Raw genomic sequence first — 16,743 nt, forward strand, 5'->3', positions numbered from 1 at the left:
CCATTTGAATTACGAGTAATCACGAAACAAAAACAAAAAATGGTGTCGGCCATTTTGGTTAGGGCAAGTCCAATGATTGGGTTGTTGCCAAGTCTGGCTCATACTATGTAATAACCGGCGGACTAATTATGTTGTTCTTTTGAACCATTAGTGTTCTTTAGACAGTTCAGCATTTGGGTAAATGGTAGTGTGTCTTAATGATCAGATGCGATCTCATAAGACAACTACATACTTGAAACATCAAGGTGTGCATACCTTGGTTTTAAACTGGGTCTGAGCAAATCAACTTGTAGTTTGGTGGAATCTGGCTCATTTTGTATAATAGTCCAACAATTTATATTTTAAAGCAATAGATTCAGGTTCTAGTGTGGGTCACATTAATTGAGTTTATAAATTTCAGTGAGCTCATTCAGTCCATGGGTGGCTGCATTGAATTTTACAATTAACATTGCCTCTCTCTGAGATAATTTGAGGTCCAGATCTCCTCCTCTTAGGTCTTTCTCTACTTTTGAGATGACTGTCCACATTAGATCAGTCTCCTTATGATCATTTATACGCCAGTGATTAACCACTGGGGCTGTCTGAACGTTTTTGTTAATCCTTAACTTATGCTGCTGGATCCGTGTACGAACCTCCTGGTTCGTTTTTCCAATATAAATCAGTCCGCATGGGCATCTGATACTATATACAACATACCTTGATTTACAGTTGGTAAATGCTTCGTGTTTCCATACTATGTTGTTGTGACTAAATATAGTCCCTCCAATGGTAGTACTACAACACGTGCACGTACCACATTTATGGTGTACTTGAATGGGTGGTAACCCGAGCATTGTTCTTAAATCTGAGTGATTCATCTGTGGTAGTGCTGCCCTTATGAGTTGGTTGTCAATACTTGAGTTCTTTTTAAAGGCGAAGAGTGGTTCCTTGATAAATGCTTCATTTAGATTCTTTAATAGATGCCAATTGCTTTTTACCACTTTCTTCAGCATATTGGAATTTGGACATAAAGTGGACACAAAAACCATCCTTTCTGATTCTTTTTTATCACTTCTCTCCAAAAGACATTCTCGGGGAGTCCACCACGCTCTTTTCATTGATTTTCTTAGTAGTTTTTTTGGATAACCACGTTGTACCAAGTTAGCTGTAAGGTTTTCAGCATGTTTTCTATATTCCTTCTTGTCATGACAGTTTCGGCGAATCCTAAGGTACTGTCCGTACGGCAAATTATCCTTAAGACTACGTGGATGATTGCTTTTGTAATGTAATGCTTTATTGCGATCAGTTGGCTTCTTGTATAGAGTTGTGGCCAACCCATCCTCCGATGGGTACACTTCAAGATCCAAAAATGTCATTTTGCTTTGGGAATGACTAGTACTGTATTTGATGGTAGCTGTTTTGTTATTAATCCAATCGAAAAATGTTATATTCTGTCCCTGTCCACACAAAGAAAATAGTGTTGATATATAGACTCCAATTATCTATATTATCTATCCATTGACCATATGGATTGTTAAGGTACACAAACCTTTCTTCATATTTGGACATAAAAAGAATAGCTAGTCTCTGGAACAAATGGGCAGCCCATGGCTACTCCACTTATTTGCAAGTAGAATTCTCCATCGAAGCTAAAATAGTTCTTTTTGAGCGCAAAAGCTGCAAGCTTCAAAATGAAAAAGGTTGGAATCCTGTGTGGTCTCACCCTTTCATCAAGTACGGATTCAAGTACATAAAGTCCTTCTTCCTGCGGTATCTGAGTGTAAAGGGACGTAATGTCCATTGTCACCATCCAAAATTTGTCCATATCAAATTGGATTCTTGGCACTTTATTAATGAAATCCGTCGTGTCTTGAATATATGATTTGGCTGTTGGAAGAAACGGTTTTAGAAAAAAATCTACGAATTTGGCCACAGGTTCTATTAATGACCCACACCCCGACACTATTGTTCGGCCGGGCGGGGGTTTTTCATTTTTATGTATTTTGGGTAATACATAAAATACTGGTATTCTTGGATGTTTGGTTTTCAGATATTCCCTTTCTTTTTTACCTAAGAAGCCTTGGTCATACCCTTCATCAATCATTGCATGTAATTCTCCTTTGAACTGTATTGTGGGATCCTTATTTAATTTTCGATAGCATGAGGTATCCTCTAATTGTCTCTTAACCTCTGAAATATACAGGGACCTGTCCCATACCACAATTGAGCCGCCTTTGTCGGCTTGTTTAATAACAACGAGGTGTCCTTTTTCAGATTGGTTAGCACTTCTGACTCCATTTTTGTGATATTATGTTTAATCCAGTTTTTTTTGGTTTCCATATCTGTAATTGCGGATAGGATTGTTTTTACAAAAATCAGGACCTCTTTAGGGATTTTATGTGAAGGAGGACAAAACACTGACTTATTTCTCAGCCCGGTTGTTTCCATTGGTGCAGTAAATGGGTTATCCATAAAGAACGTTTTGAATCTTACTTTACGGCAAAATTCTAACACCTCTGTCTTGACTTGGACGAAATCAGTGCGTCTGGTTGGGACAAATGTAAGGCCTTTACACAGCACATTTTCTTACTCCTTTGTGAGAATTTTTGGAGACAGATTAAATATTGGTGACACTATCAATTCTTATAATTTTGTCGTCTTGTGGACATCTCCCATTGCTGATATCTCCTTTTTCCGCGTGGTTTCGTCTGGGCTCGCCCTTAAAAAGTGGATGGCAGGCCCTGTTGGGGTTGATGGAAAGAACCTCTTCGGTTATTATTTCTCCTTGGTTCTGGATTTTCACTCTCACTTTTACTCCCTGAAGATGATGTATCTGAAAATGTGATAAATTTATTTTGGGACCTGCCCTGATAGTCCTGGAGGTATCTGCGAGACTCTGGTCTTGAATAGAAGTCTTGTTGTAAGAATTGGTATACCTTTTCTAAATTGATTTTTTTTTTGTCCTTTTCAAATTGTGCGGTTTTTTGATTTATGGTGTAATCTCTGAACTCACCAATCTCTTTATCAACTTTGTCCAGCAAAGCTTTTGAATCGGTTATTAATTGATTTGTGGAGATGGTAGTTTCCAATATTCCTATTTCTTCTAATTGCTGTTTAGAAAGTCGTTGGGCCGTTTCAACAGTTAAGACCATTAAATCTCGGCTACATTTCGTTTCAATATAACTGTAGCCCTTATTATAAATTGGATCCTCTGTAAAAATCAAAGGGGCATTTTTAATTTGTAGACCACCTGGTATTGTACCGGCTCTAAGGTGTTGCAACAAAAAATGTCCTTGAAGGTCCGTACGAATTTGTTTTTTCTTTAGACGAATCAATTTATCAGTTTCATTATGGTTTTGTGCAGAGGTACTTAAAGATGCAGAAGCGAATAGTGGAGGAGCTGCGAGAAGGTTTTTAATATGTTCCTCACTGTAAGATAAAGTTTCTTTTTCAGACATACTCACAATCACTCACTCTTTGTGGGACAAACCGAGGCCTATAACACATAAATTCAAAAAACCAGGCGCAGGGTCCTACTCTCTGCTAACCACAATAATTCAAAAGGTACTGTTTAACCTTTGTTTCCACTTGGAAAACCTCACAGGCCTGGTGCCTGCTACTACAACAAAAAACCACCACTGGGTCTGGGCCCCCAACAGCAAGGCTGAGCCACTAGCTACAATTAAACAAAAAAGATCCCAATACTGTCTCACTATTTTTTTCCATAACAGAAACCATATGAATTTTACACTATGGTTCATTGACACAATTATGTCTGAATAAATCTTTTGTTTTATTTTTGAATCTTGTTTCTCAAAAAGACATTTGGTTATTATTTCACCAATTCAGTGTAAAATACAAAACCTCCAATACAGAATAAACGAAGTTACAAAAAACACCTTTAGACAAATTCACAAATATGAATACATTCAAATACAATCATACCCTCTCATACATACACAGCCATTCATATCTTCATATATATACACACTGTAATTACAATATTCACAGTAAGCCATAAATAATCAATTTCCATCAATAAAATTTTGTTGAAAAAAAGTTAGAATCAATCCTTTTGCTTAGATGGCATAAATTGTCTATGCGTTTCGAACTCTCAATGGTTGGGGATTTCTCATCAGGACATCAAGCTGTAAAGAAAAGGAGAGCAAACCTTTCTTTAGGAACATGACTTAATTAATGGTAACCTTGCTCCATCCTCCACCACTCAAGCTTCCTTATCTTACCTCTAAGTGTTAAAGCTGAAAAAGGCTTGTGAATTCACCCGAAGATAATAACAAAGCATCCAAGGGAACTTTAATCTGTGCAAAAAATGACAACAACCAATCAGCACCGCACAAACAATGTCTATGTGTGGGTGAGCTTGTGTTTGAATGCATAATCATGAGTACATTCTTGTGTTTCCCAAAATATTCACCAAAAACATTTGCAGGCTTAATTTTGTTTAGTTCAGCAACATCATCAGAATTTGAATAATAATACTCCAATTTAGCTGTTCTATAAAATAAACTTGTTAGTACACTACATGTAACTCCATACGTAAGTGGAAGGTAGTGATAAGTTACCCCCTCCGAAACTGATGCTGGCAATTTTACACATACATATCAGTCACTAGCATCCATAGTTTTAACATACTCAGATAATAATTTTGAAAAAGTATTTCTTGAAAAATCGCTTATCGAGTTATCTTGATGAATTTCTGGCTTAAACACATGTAATTTTTCACCTTTTAATTCATAATTTTTTCATTCATACTTTCATTTGCTTCCATTTTTTCAAAGTCTGGTCTAAAAGGTATGATAATAGCTAAAATCAACCCTATCAACATTAATAATCTGGTACATATTAACCACATTCTACAACGTTTTCTAAAGATAGCACAGTTTGATCTAGTTATGTCATTAGTAGCCATTTTTTTGTACACCGTGATTTTCACAATCTTTTTCACCTAAATATTGTCTCTCATTAAATCCTTATTTTACACTTATAGTGTTATTTCCACCATTATTTCAAATCTTTCTTTCCTTGTGCTTTTCTCTTTCCCAGTTTCAGTTCAAATATCTCTTTTCTTCGTCTGAGTCACAGTTTTACTCACTTTCTTTCTCTTTGCCTTGACAATTCAGGTTCTCTTGGCTGCTGTTTACTTCATTTATAGGAGGCAAGATCATGTAAGTCCATTCAGGTAACATATTTTTAAATTGGTCTCCTCACTCTTTTTGGTCTTTGAACAACCTCTATTTTCTTTATCAACAACTCCTTTTGACTGGTTATTTCGTTTACTTGATCTTCTGGTTCTCTCGCTTTATTAACCAGTTTAAATTTCAGTCCATCTGCTCCTTTAGGCCAATTATCTCCTTTGCGAGCTCTTTTTGTTTTTGGTTCAATAGTCTTACGTTCCGCTCTCCAAGCTCTTTTTCTTGAACTCCTTCTTAATTGAGTTTCATCTTCACTGGCATCAGTTTCAGTTTGAAAATTTTCTACAGTTTCATTTTTAATTAACTTTATAGTGTCTTGTTCTTTATCAGAATCTGATTTCTCTTTGGTCAGTAGTTTCACTCTGTTAGGAACATCTCCATAACTGGTACTTGGAAGCTCATCCTCATCGTGAGTTATTTCCTCTTTTCCAGCTTCAGGATTTTGGTTCCTGCTTTCAGAGTTTTCAAACTGTCCTTCAATATTTTCTTGATTACCAGTTTTATCTTTACATTGCTCAGTGTCTTTACTGGTATCAGTTCTTATCAAATCTCGACTTTCAGGTCGATCTTCAAAATTTGATATTTCAACTGTTTTACTTTCTCCTTCAGACTCTGTACTGGCATCTGATATCTCCAGATGTCGACGAACAGGTCGAGCTTCAGTATCTGGATCTTTTTCTGGTTCACCTAAAGAATCTGAATCAGTTGTGCTTTCACCTCCTTCTTGTGGGTTTTCACAGGCTCAGGCACACGGATGGTATGACTGGCATGCACCCATCTTTTTACTCCGGCACATTTAACTGCAGTTATGCTGACCAAAATAACCTGTCTCGGACTTTGCCAGTGAGGCACTAAGCAGTTTCTTCTTCGGTGCACTTTTATTCAAACCCAATCTCCAGGTACTAGATCATGAGCTGGGTGTTTTTCTTTCGTGTTTGACTCAGTTCCCACCTGATGGAAAACAGAAGTTACCACGTCAGACAGATTTTTGCAGTAATCCATTATGATGTCATCATTAATAGTTAACAGTTTATCAACTCACACAAATGCTTGTCTCATCACTCTGCCCATCAGTATCTCATGTGGACTTAGTTCAGTCTTTTTGTCAGGTATGCTCCTTAAGGTCATCAAAACAAGTGGCAAAGCGTCTGGCAATTTTAGTCCAGTAGCCAAAAACATTGTTCCATTCACTTGCTCAACTACCCCAGAAGCTTCTGGTCTGTAAGCACAATGCAATTTCTGACGAATGTCCAGTGCTTCACAAATAGTTTGCAATAACTCATTTTGAAAATGTGTTCCACGATCTGTAGTGTGGTATAATTTCACGCAACAGTAGTTTTGCAACAGTCATTCCATCGTTCCTCCTAGTGGGAAAAGCTTTTACCCACTGAGAAAAAAAGGCAAATGATCACAAGTACATATCGAAGTCTGTTACAAGGTGGTAATTCAATAAAATCTAACTGCATTTGGGTGAATAGACCTCCCTCCTGACAACTCTTTTTCTCCTTTGATCAAATTGTTGGCACACAAGACATCTTTGACACAAACTTTCAGCTATCATCCTAAACTTAGGGTTCTACCATGTCTGTCTAAACATCCTAATCATAGCGTCTCGTCCAATATAAGCTTGACCATGGTACATTCGGGCCATATTTGAAATCATATTATCAGGCATTACTGGTCTTTTATCTTTGTAAACTCAAATCTCATCTTCTTCTCTGTGTCTACATCCTGCCTTTAGCCAGATGTTTTTCTCCTCTTCACTAGCTTCTTCCTGCATCTGTCTCACTTCCTGCCAATTCTCAACTATTGTGGTTAGCATTAAAGGAATTGAAACATGTTCTTTTTTTCTGTCCCGATTTATGGATGCTTGATTTTTAGCACCCCATTTTGCAATGGAATTGTCATATAGCTACTTCTTTTCTACACACTGTGTTAAGTTAGCATGAGTTTATTAAATTGTTGCACGCAGTTTTCATTCTTGCTTCACTTTTGCACACAACACATAATTGTATGGCCGGGATACCCGTCACCCCCTCCCAACACAAATCCCCAAGGATGGGAAGACGGACACAGCTTTTGAACTTTTGGAAGGCGGGAGGGAGTTACCCTCCCGGCCGTATTTATTAAAATATGAAACAAAATTAAAACATTAAAATAACAGTTTCATATTATGTACAATTTTCATTTATACATTACGATGTTTATTGGCCAACCTTAACAAATCTCTAATACAAAGGTTCTCCTAGCCGAGTCTAAACATCCTGCAAATGCATACTCTCTAAATAAAATTGTACATCCTAACATTACGGGCCAACGGCAAGGTCGTAACCGGTGTCAGATCCCTAATACCAGAACTCCCCCCTCACTTGTGAGGGGCGGGCGCACAGAGGACTGTACCTCTGTGCCAACTTCCAATTTCCCTTGTCTTAACGGGGGCCCCTTATTAACTCGACGCCATCTTGGTGGTCGTCCGAGGACTCGTGTGAGGTGTCTAGAAGGTAGCGTAGACCCCCCTCCCACCCCACACTTCTTACCACATCCGCCGTCGCGGATGTCCTGGCCCTGGGAAATTCATAGGAGGGGCCGTAGCCGCCTCCTCCCCTGGGAGGGGCCTATGACTGCCTTCCCTTTCGGCGACCCCCTACTCAGAAGGGTGCCGCCTCCCCGTGTGAGGGGCCAATGGCCGCCTCCCCCGGGCGCTCCCATCCATAATGGGTGGCGCCCCACCTCAAGGGATCTTCAAATTACTGCTCACCGATCATGACCTTACCGCCCGACCAAAATAAATACGACGTTTTTGAACCTAATGAAGAGCAGAAAAACAGCTAAACTGGACTTTCGCAATATAGACCTTACCTCGTCTACACATGTAACACAACTTTCAACCAGACTGTGATACCCTGCTTACTTTGAGTGAGAAAACATGCTATAACGAAAATCATTTTATTGCGTTGAAAACAGTCGAAGATTCAAACTTTATCACATATAAACAACCTGGAAAAAGAGATATTATCACCGTGGATCAACTTTTATTGTCATACTAATCGTTGCCATAAGGGGCTGGTGGGTGGGTCAAAATTGGCTCCTTGTTCCGTCGAGGGCTCACGTGCAACGAGGAGGTGCAGCTTCCACGCACAGGAACAAGAGGATGTTTCTTCGGATTGTTGCTCTTTTATTCTTCCTCGGGAGGGCGTGCACCCTCCCTCGGCCTGCCTCCAGGGCGTGGCCAACGGTGTAAGTGTCTAGGACAACCCCTCCTGGGCGGGAAAAGGCGCGCCCCGGCTACGCCGCTTCGGGCATACCAGCCGAGACACGCCCCCCGCCCAAAATGGTTTCCCGGGAGGATCGAGGCACCCGACCATACGTTCGGGGGGACCGAATTGGTCGCCCCTTTCCATATGGCCGGGATACCCGTCACCCCCTCCCAACACAAATCCCCAAGGATGGGAAGACGGACACAGCTTTTGAACTTTTGTAAATCGGGAGGGAGTTACCCTCCCGGCCGTATTTATTAAAATATGAAACAAAATTAAAACATTAAAATAACAGTTTCATATTATGTACAATTTTCATTTATACATTACGATGTTTATTGGCTAACCTTAACAAATCTCTAATACAAAGGTTCTCCTAGCCGAGTCTAAACATCCTGCAAATGCATACTCTCTAAATAAAATTGTACATCCTAACATTACGGGCCAACGGCAAGGTCGTAACCGGTGTCAGATCCCTAATACCAGAACTCCCCCCTCACTTGTGAGGGGCGGGCGCACAGAGGACTGTACCTCTGTGCCAACTTCCAATTTCCCTTGTCTTAACGGGGGCCCCTTATTAACTCGACGCCATCTGGTGGTCGTCCGAGGACTCGTGTGAGGTGTCTAGAAGGTAGCGTAGACCCCCCTCCCACCCCACACTTCTTATCACATCCGCCGTCGCGGATGTCCTGGCCCCGGGAAATTCATAGGAGGGGCCGTAGCCGCCTCCTCCCCTGGGAGAGCCTATGACCGCCTTCCCTTTCAGCGACCCCCTACTCAGAAGGGTGCCGCCTCCCCGTGTGAGGGGCCAATGGCCGCCTCCCCCCGGGCGCTCCCATCCATAATGGGTGGCGCCCCACCTCAAGGGATCTTCAAATTACTGCTCACCGATCATGACCTTACCGCCACAGGCCGGATAGTTGACCGGCTATCTGGACCCCCCACAAACTCCTACTAAAGGTCATGAACTCACAAACCCCTTAACCATGCTATGAAGTCTCCTATGAGTAAGGTATTCCCCTCCCGAGACAAATGAACCCCATCCTCGAGATACATATGGTCCCCCCGAATACATCCATGCGGAATACAATGCAACTGTCCTGAGCGAAACAACCTACTAAGTTTGTTGTTGGCCTTCTTAACTGAATGATTCAAAGCTGTCACAGAGAGGGCCCACCGCCAGATTCTTCTGGGAATCATGTGTGACCATGCTATCATGCACCCAGGGACCCTCTTCGCCAACCAACTAACATTGGATAGAATTTGTTCGAGCAGTATTCGTCGACCCATGGTCACCAAATCGTTTCCTCCCAGGTGTACTATGATTACAGACGGCGGTGACCTTGTCCGCCCTAACAGTCCCTCCATAAAACATTGAAATTGGTCAATACAGAGCCCGCCCCTTCCGTGGAAGGTCACCCTGTACCCGTATTCCCCAGCTACGTGAATCATGTCACCTGCTTTGAATACGTCCCAGGCACGCCTCAAGTATGAGTGGCCAACGACCCACACCACTCTTCCCTCAGCCAGTGATCTTTGACCGCTGGTCCCCAGGTGTCGGGTCAACTGCACAGTCCGCCCCGCAAAGCCTGCTCGCGAAACTGTAAACCAAACAGAAAACAAGAAGCGTGAGTGCATGACATTGGCTTCACAACATGTGCAACCGCACATACCTTTTATAACAGTTCGAGGACCAACGCCCCAATTGTTTCACTTTGTCAGTGCTCAGACCCCTGGCTGTAGCCTCTGTAGCAGCCCCTATCCGGAAGGAATGGGTCCCAAAATCGCTCGGGTCCAAGCCCGCTGCCGCGATTGCCATTGTTAGCACCCGCTGGAACTGAAACCTGCTCGCTTACCCGCATAGCCCCATGGAATGCTAATGCAAAAGCGGCCTGGAACAGCACTGCCTCTGACTGGGATGAACATGCTGCAGGGAGTACGGACATTAACAGGGACAATCTTTCTAGCCCGATCGGGCGCCTCATGTCCCCTCTACGACCCTCAAGGCGTAGCCACCCACGCAGTGCCTTCCTTACTAGAAAGGACGATGTGGGGTCCTTGATGCCATGCGCCTGCGCCATGAATGCAATGGCGGCCCGGTGCGTATTGGCCATTGCCGCTGATCGGCCTGCCTGGTGGAGTGACACTAGAAACTTCAGGACATACTCTTCCTGCCCCCAATGATCCCCCCTAGCTGGACCCAAAAATGACCAATAGGAACGGAACGCCCCTTCGTATGCCTTCCTTGTCCTGGGTGCTAGGCTTGCTCCCACGAGGTCCTGTAATCCGGGGCACCGAGATACCAGAGAACTTCGGGAAATGGTGCCGCCACCAAGTCCGCTGAAGGTAGATAACCCCTGAAGGCCTGCATGTGGGAACGAGAGAGTGCATCAGCCGCCTGGTTCAGTACACCCGGCACGTGCCTCGCCTTAAAGTGGACGTTCAATCTCAAACACAGTAGTACAATTTCCTTGAGTAATCTCAAAATCCATTTGCAGCGTGCTGCCTGATTATTGATACATTCTACCACAGTCATGTTGTTGGACCAAAACACCACCGTGCGGTCACGAAAACCGTCTGGCCATGTCTTTAAGGCCACAAAAATGGGAAACAGCTCGAGAAACCCAATGTTACCTGTGAGTCCACTGTCGTGCCACCACGTCGGTCATGTTTGCGCCGACCATCGATTACCGAAGATGGCACCGAATCCCACACTCCCCGCCGAGTCGGTCCATAAACCTAGCTCCTCGGAGGAAGCTGGTGGCTTGTTCCACACGACGCGACCGTTGAAATCCGCCAGAAATGCCAACCATCTGCGCATATCCTGTCGAACCTCTGCAGACAGTCTTGTGCGGTGGTGCCCTTCCTTGAGACCGACCATGGCTTGTGCAATGGAGCGGGAAAAGGGGCGGGCCATCGGTATCACTCTAAGGGCAAAGTTAAGCTGGCCCACTGCCTGTTGCAACTGATGGAGAGTCACTTTTCCTTTGCTGATGCACAATTCTAGCGAGGCCCTAAATTTCTTTACCTTTTCCCTGGGCAGACGGAAGCATCCCTCCACTGAATCGAGCTCTATTCCAAGAAACTCGAGTGAAGTAGATGGCCCCACTGTCTTCCCTGGTGCCAACGGCACGCCGAATCATTTCATGAGATCGCAAAATTTCAGTAAAGCCTCTGCACATCCCGTGTCATCGGCTGTCCCCAAGAACAAAAAATCATCAAGGTAATGCATAACCTGCGTATAGCCCGTAGCTCTGGTGAACGCCCATTGTAAAAAACAACTGAATTTCTCAAAATAAGCACAAGAGATGGAGCAACCCATTGGCATGTATTTATCCATGTTATAGCGTCCTTGAAACATAAAACCTAGCAGACGCTGATCCTGCGGGTGTACCGGGAGCAACCGGAACGCTGACTCGATATCTGATTTGGCCATCAGCGCTCCGGGCCCCAGGCGATTCAACATGGCGACGGCCTCATCGAAGGATGCATACCGCACCGAACAAACTCCAGGGTCAATCGCATCATTCACCGAGAGACCCCTCGGAGCCGACAAATTATGAATCAACCTAAATTCACCTGGGTCCTTCTTGGGGACTACTCCCAACGGTGAACAAATGAAGTTAGCGACTGGCGGTTGCCCATATGGGCCTGCAACCCAGCCACGGGCAACCTCCTTTGCAATCTTAGCCTGTACCACCGTCGAATTCTGTTGAACCGATAGCTGGTTCTTACACTGCGACTGCCCTCGAAAATCCCCCGCCGGGATGTGGAAACCATACGAAAAACCGTCTCGCAACACCCCAGCGGAGACATGATCAGGGTATTCATTCAGCCAAGGGATCATTGCCATGGTGTCTACGGGGGTAGGTAGTGGTGCCCCTCGGTCGCTGTTAGACCTGTTTGGCCCCTCCTCTACCCCCTGTATCACCATTCCTGGCTCTGCACGAACTCTCAGGGTGTGAAGATTGTCCGCACCCCGCACACTCATGCCTGAGCTTACATGTCCCTTGTGGTCTTGTGCATTTGCCTCTGTTGAAGCTCCAACAGACCCCTTTCCTACCCGAATTCCCACCATTCCTCGATTGTTGGTCACTATTGGTGCTTGCTCGAAAGGGCGCCGCCGCATAATGGCGGGCGGGCTCCGCACCATTCCCGCCAAGCGAAGATGACTTCGTCGTACCCGGCATGAGCTGCTTCTGCCAAGAGATGGAGTCGAAACAATCCCACGTCAGAGATGAGTCGTGCTCCTTGGCCTTACGAAACTTACTATCGTAACCCAACCATTGATTGCCTTCATAAGTCTCATAAAAACCCATTATACGTGTCTGGTAGCAAGCCAGTTCAGTCAACACCTCTGGCCTACGCTCCCCCATGATCGCAGTGAACATCGCAAATGCCCTGCCCCAATTAGAAATCGTCTCATCCACTCTGAATGCCGCCATTTTTGCGCGCCATACGCTCGGATGCAACAAGTCCTTCTGACTCTTGACGTGCTCTATCTCATGGTGATCAGTTAAGAGAGAAAACATATTTACATATTTATCAGCCCAAATCATTTCTTTCGTGGCCAGCGGAATATGTTGAACCACCCTTTCCCTCCTCGAGGGTAACGAACCCTCCCCAACCATCAGCAACGGCTGCTTACCCGAATCAGTCGTTGATCCTGCTGATGCTGCAACGCCAGACGCCGGTCGTTCCGAGGGAACCTGAGGGAACACAATAGGAATATTCGCCTTCGCAGCATCTCTCGATTGCCGCAACTGCTTCATTAGTAACCTGGCCTCTTCGGCCGTATCTCCTGGCGCCGTAGTGCCCTCTGTATCTCTCCCCAGCCATGCTGCCAATTGGGCGGCCAATTCCGGAGGCATATCCCCCTCATTATTGGGCGTAACTACTACTGGGATCGGGCGTCCCGCGTCCGGGGTCGGAACGGGGGCCTCCACTGGACTAACCGGGCTCGCCGGGGGTGACTCGGGAACCGGGGTTTCCCCCCCTGCCGCCCTATTCCTGGCCCTTTTACCTCTCCCTGCGGGAACCACTCCCGGCAATGCTGGACCGATGACCTTCTTCGGTCTGCCCGAGTTATTCATTGCCGCCATCTGTTTCTTCATGTTCGCCATGTCTTTCATCAGCATGCGAAGCATCTGCTCGGTTCCAACCTTCTTTCCAACCTTCTTGCCAGGCATTGTCGTCAGATATTCGCAACTTGCTGCACGACGAGGTCCTGGATTCAAAGATTTGAAATCGCTGAAAGAGAAACACAAAAATTACAAGTTCTCAAAATTGGCTCCTTGTTCCGTCGAGGGCTCACGTGCAACGAGGAGGTGCAGCTTCCACGCACAGGAACAAGAGGATGTTTATTCGGATTGTTGCTCTTTTATTCTTCCTCGGGAGGGCGTGCACCCTCCCTCGGCCTGCCTCCAGGGCGTGGCCAACGGTGTAAGTGTCTAGGACAACCCCTCTTGGGCGGGAAAAGGCGCGCCCCGGCTACGCCGCTTCGGGCATACCAGCCGAGACACGCCCCCCGCCCAAAATGGTTTCCCGGGAGGATCGAGGCACCCGACCATACGTTCGGGGGGACCGAATTGGTCGCCCCTTTCCATTATGTGTCGTGTGCACAAGTGAAGCAAGAATGAAAACTGCGTGCAAACATTTAATAAACTCATGCTAACTTAACACAGTGTGTAGAAAAGAAGTAGCTATATGACAATTCCATTGCAAAATGGGGTGCTAAAAATCAAGCATCCATAAATCGGGACAGAAAAAAAGAACATGTTTCAATTCCTTTAATGCTAACCACAGTAGTTGAGAATTGGCAGGAAGTGAGACAGATGCAGGAAGAAGCTAGTGAAGAGGAGAAAAACATCTGGCTAAAGGCAGGATGTAGACACAGAGAAGAAGATGAGATTTGAGTTTACAAAGATAAAAGACCAGTAATGCCTGATAATATGATTTCAAATATGGCCCGAATGTACCATGGTCAAGCTTATATTGGACGAGACGCTATGATTAGGATGTTTAGACAGACATGGTATAACCCTAAGTTTAGGATGATAGCTGAAAGCTTGTGTCAAAGATGTCTTGTGTGCCAACAATTTGATCAAAGGAGAAAAAGAGTTGTCAGGAGGGAGGTCTATTCACCCGAATGCAGTTAGATTTTATTGAATTACCACCTTGTAACAGACTTCGATATGTACTTGTGATCATTTGCCTTTTTTTCTCAGTGAGTAAAAGCTTTTCCCACTAGGAGGAACGATGGAATGACTGTTGCAAAACTACTGTTGCGTGAAATTATACCACACTACAGATCGTGGAACACATTTTCAAAATGAGTTATTGCAAACTATTTGTGAAGCACTGGACATTCGTCAGAAATTGCATTGTGCTTACAGACCAGAAGCTTCTGGGGTAGTTGAGCAAGTGAATGAAACAATGTTTTTGGCTACTGGACTAAAATTGCCAGACGCTTTGCCACTTGTTTTGATGACCTTAAGGAGCATACCTGACAAAAAGACTGAACTAAGTCCACATGAGATACTGATGGGCAGAGTGATGAGACAAGCATTTGTGTGAGTTGATAAACTGTTAACTATTAATGATGACATCATAATGGATTACTTCAAAAATCTGTCTGACGTGGTAACTTCTGTTTTCCATCAGGTGGGAACTGAGTCAAACACGAAAGAAAAACACCCAGCTCATGATCTAGTACCTGGAGATTGGGTTTGAATAAAAGTGCACCGAAGAAGAAACTGCTTAGTGCCTCACTGGCAAAGTCCGAGACAGGTTATTTTGGTCAGCATAACTGCAGTTAAATGTGCCAGAGTAAAAAGATGGGTGCATGCCAGTCATACCATCCGTGTGCCTGAGCCTGTGAAAACCCACAAGAAGGAGGTGAAAGCACAACTGATTCAGATTCTTTAGGTGAACCAGAAAAAGATCCAGATACTTTCAACCCAGAAGAGCTTCGTGATTTACTAGAGAAATAATATGTTATTGCTCTGATATCACTTTTGTTCTGCACTCTGTCTGCACAGTGAGTGCTGAAGGCTACACGGATAACTTAACCCAGTGTTGTTGTAAGGTCTGATCTTCGCACCCCTATAGACATAACACACATGCTGCTGCCAAAATCTGGCGCTAGGCGAGTTTTATATTGTTGTGCTGAATGCACAAAAACACACTTGATGTGCTTCGCATGCAGAGAGCTGGTGGAAGATGATGTAATCCTCCTGCCACTGAGATTTTGAGGTATGGGCCCGCCCTGCTAAAACCCAAATGAGACCTTCATAGATATAAAATACTATGCTAAATAGGGAGGGTGTGAATTAGACGTTGTTAATTCCTATTCATTTCAGCGTCTTAGTATGCTGTCACCATTCGCCTTTTATGGACTGATAACTATGCAGATAACTTTGTTGCTTATAATATGTTTGCTAGTATTGTACAAGATACTGCGTTTGAGAACCATGCATTAATAAATAAAAATTTCAAACATGCACGTGTCCTCATTTACTCCATGTTCTGGTTTGAAATAATTATATAACGAAAGAGTGTTCATGTGTTCCATGATACCTGAGGTATTCTAAGTTCATGTTCTGGTCTGTCTAAGCATTGGGAGTTTGTTATGACCAATGAGACACTGTAGCTAGCTCGGTAAGGGGATTTTGGGTACTGAGGTGAGTTTTGGGCCATCCTAATTCACCGAGGTTCCAGGTCTCTATGCACAGTTCTGTAGGAGAACGGAATTCCCGCTACAGAATCAACATATCGGTTACCTCTGGTGACATAGACATACCATTTCTTGTGTGCTGCACATTTCATGACAGCAATTTTATCAGGCAATTGAATTGCATCAATCAACATTCTCACAAATTCAGCATTTCCAATGGGGGATCCTGCAGAAGTTAAATAATCTCTTTGGGACCACAATTGACCATAGTCATGGACAATCCCAAATCCATACTGACTGTCAGTCACTATGGTAACTCTTATTTTTTTCCTAGATCATATGCTCGAATCAAAGCAATCGATTCTGCTATTTCGGCAGAACGAATTCCTTTCAGACAAGATGCTTCTAGGACTTCTGCTACTGTACATACAGCATATGCAGCACTCAAAGCACCCGCATCCGTTCTCAATCATGAGCCATCAACAAACATTACATAATCAGATTCAGGCAATGGTTCGAGTTTGATGTCAGGCCTTGGTTTGGTACAGTATTCAAGAACATCAAGACATTTGTGATCAATGTCATTTCTTACTTCAGCTTCCATGAAATCAGGTAACAA

The sequence above is a fragment of the Lissotriton vulgaris genome, chromosome 9, assembly GCF_964263255.1.
Source record: "Lissotriton vulgaris chromosome 9, aLisVul1.2, whole genome shotgun sequence".
NCBI classification, from domain to species: Eukaryota; Metazoa; Chordata; class Amphibia; order Caudata; family Salamandridae; genus Lissotriton; species Lissotriton vulgaris.